The sequence below is a fragment of the Pipistrellus kuhlii genome, unplaced genomic scaffold (genome assembly GCF_014108245.1).
Source record: "Pipistrellus kuhlii isolate mPipKuh1 unplaced genomic scaffold, mPipKuh1.p scaffold_m20_p_1, whole genome shotgun sequence".
Lineage (NCBI taxonomy): Eukaryota > Metazoa > Chordata > Mammalia > Chiroptera > Vespertilionidae > Pipistrellus > Pipistrellus kuhlii.
This window is the reverse complement of record NW_023425404.1, coordinates 74,249,152-74,251,643: the sequence shown is the minus strand read 5'-3', so window position 1 is coordinate 74,251,643 and position 2,492 is coordinate 74,249,152.

Genomic DNA, 2,492 nt, shown 5'->3' with positions numbered 1-2,492 from the left:
ATCTCATGTGATTTTGAGGCACATGTGGGTGGGCAGGAACTTGACTCTGGTTCCCATGGCACACCCCAGACTCTCACAGGAAGAAGATTTTCATATACATTTTACTAATTTTCTTTCATCTCATCTCTGAAACTCTTATATAAAGGGCAAAAGCAATATTAAAATGTTTCCTCTAATTAATTCCCTTTTAATGTGTATGAATTTCATGCACCGGTCACTAGTACTAGTATAAACAAGATGTGAAAGATCACATCTCACCATACTGTTACCAGTATATGACTAAAGGAGAGAACCCAGGCAACACCATATTATAAGAAAAACCAACATGCAATTATATAACTCATGTACTACTGGTCAACACATTCTTCTCACCAAAAAATAAAATAAAATAAAATAAAATAAAATAATAAAATAAAATAAAAATTTGACATGCAAGGGCCAAATGCCAGTAGCAGTGCAAAAAGGGAAATAGTTCAGAATAAAATGGTAATGTGCAGTTTCATGTTTGAAATTTGTAAAAGGAGATGATATTGAAATTTTTCAAGGGAAAACAGCAGCTATCTTTAATGATTCAACTACTACTATTTGATGTGGTAAAGGGCCCCAAACCCGGAGTCAGAGGACCTAGGTTCTAGTCTCAGCTATTCTGTTCAGTTATTCTATGATTTGGGGCAAGTCGGGATATCAGTTTATTTGTCTATAAAATGAGTGATAACTGCATTTCTCTAAGGTCACATTCAATTCTAGAATTGTTCTATCCTATGGGATCCTTTTAAATGGATCTAAAACTACTCTGCTGGTTTGCTCTATCCTTAAGAAGAATTTGTGCTTTTAAACAGGAAATGGAGCCCTCCAAATGGACATCAAGGCATGAATTGTAAAGTGTTACTTTTGTGTTAAGTCAGAACTATCAGAAAGGAGCTTTTTTAAGGAAGCAAGATGACATGGTGTTGGGGGGGGGGCGGGGAATGAGGCTAATCTGAGTTGTTGGGAATGTCTGAGAAGGGCTCAGAGAAAATAGAAATTGCAGAAAAAAGAACCCCAGCCTCGGTTTTACAGGTAGAGCTTCAACTCACACAAATAAGCCCGAATAAAGATTCCCTTGGACAAAGACATGAGACACCAACAGAAAATGGAGGGAGCAGACAGGAGCAACATAATTAGATGAAAACAAAAACAAAACTAAACAAAAAAGCCAAGCATTGACTATTTCAGTCCTGCCAAAGCAAATGGCTTTCTGCCAAAGAACTCTATACAATTCACCCATCTTCTGAGCCTGTTTCTTCCTGTCAAAAAATGGGAAGATCTAAAGAAGATAACACAGGTGAGTTTCTGGCATGAGTCTTTCTCAGCCTCCCATCCAACCCCACACAAAAGTGAGGTCACAGGCAGAGCCAGCCTCAGGTCTCAGAATTCATTTCCAACAGCAACAGCCTATGTCCATTGTAAATTCCTTCCTATTATCCACTTGACTCAAAACATCCATCTTCTCCGATCCATGTTGAAGTTTAGAAGCAAAATGCACACACATAAATTCAACCTTATTGGTACCATGGACAGCCGTAATGCATACACTGCCAGCACTACACTGGCTTCCTAAGGGAGGAAAAAGAAAAAAATCATGGCTTTCTCATCCTCATCATTGTCCATTGTAGAAAGAAGTACATTTTATTAGTGTTTATTGTTTATGCCAAGGTTAGAGATGACTTTTTTAAAGGCTGGATTTTTCTCAGAAAAGTTTGCCTGGATTAGCAATTCTTTAAAAGTTATAAAGCATTATTTTAATCTCTTGCCTAAGAGAATAATTTCTGCACAGATAAAAGCATAAGTGAAAGCAGCTATTGTGTATGCACAGTAGCATATTTTTAAACCCTGTCCTATTACAAAAGAGAGGATAACAACAAATTGTACCTTAGGAACCAAGGTCCACACTTTACGTTACTGGGAGTTATGTTGTTAAGTCAATGCATGCTGAGTAGAAACTTTCCTCCTAATGTGTGTACAGTTTTATAGGTTCCTTGACTACAGAGCAAAATTCACAGGTACTGCGAGACTTCTCAGGTCTATAATTCTTTAATAGCTTTTGCTTTTAATGTTTCCCTCCCCGTTTGTTCTGTAAATGGTTCATTTTATACTGAAAGTCAAAGATAATTGAGCATGAAAGCAATAACTTGCTTTTCTTTTTTAAAGGGTTAATGAACAATAGGGAGCGAGTTGAAATTAAAGTAGGTGACATGAAGAAGGAGGAGGTACAGAGCTGTACCTTAAAAAATGTTTTCCATTTGGGATGCGAGTAAATGACTTGGGACTAGTAAGATGACCTCTGGACCAAAATCAACGCTAATATGTGATGTTGGAAAACATAACCTGATAAGGGAGGTGTAATCTCTTTCTAGTTTCTAGCTTATGGGGGTGGTAGGGAACCAGGAAAGGTTCCATATTGAGCAACAAAGATAATTAAAGGATACAAGGGGGAAAGACCCCAAAAAGCT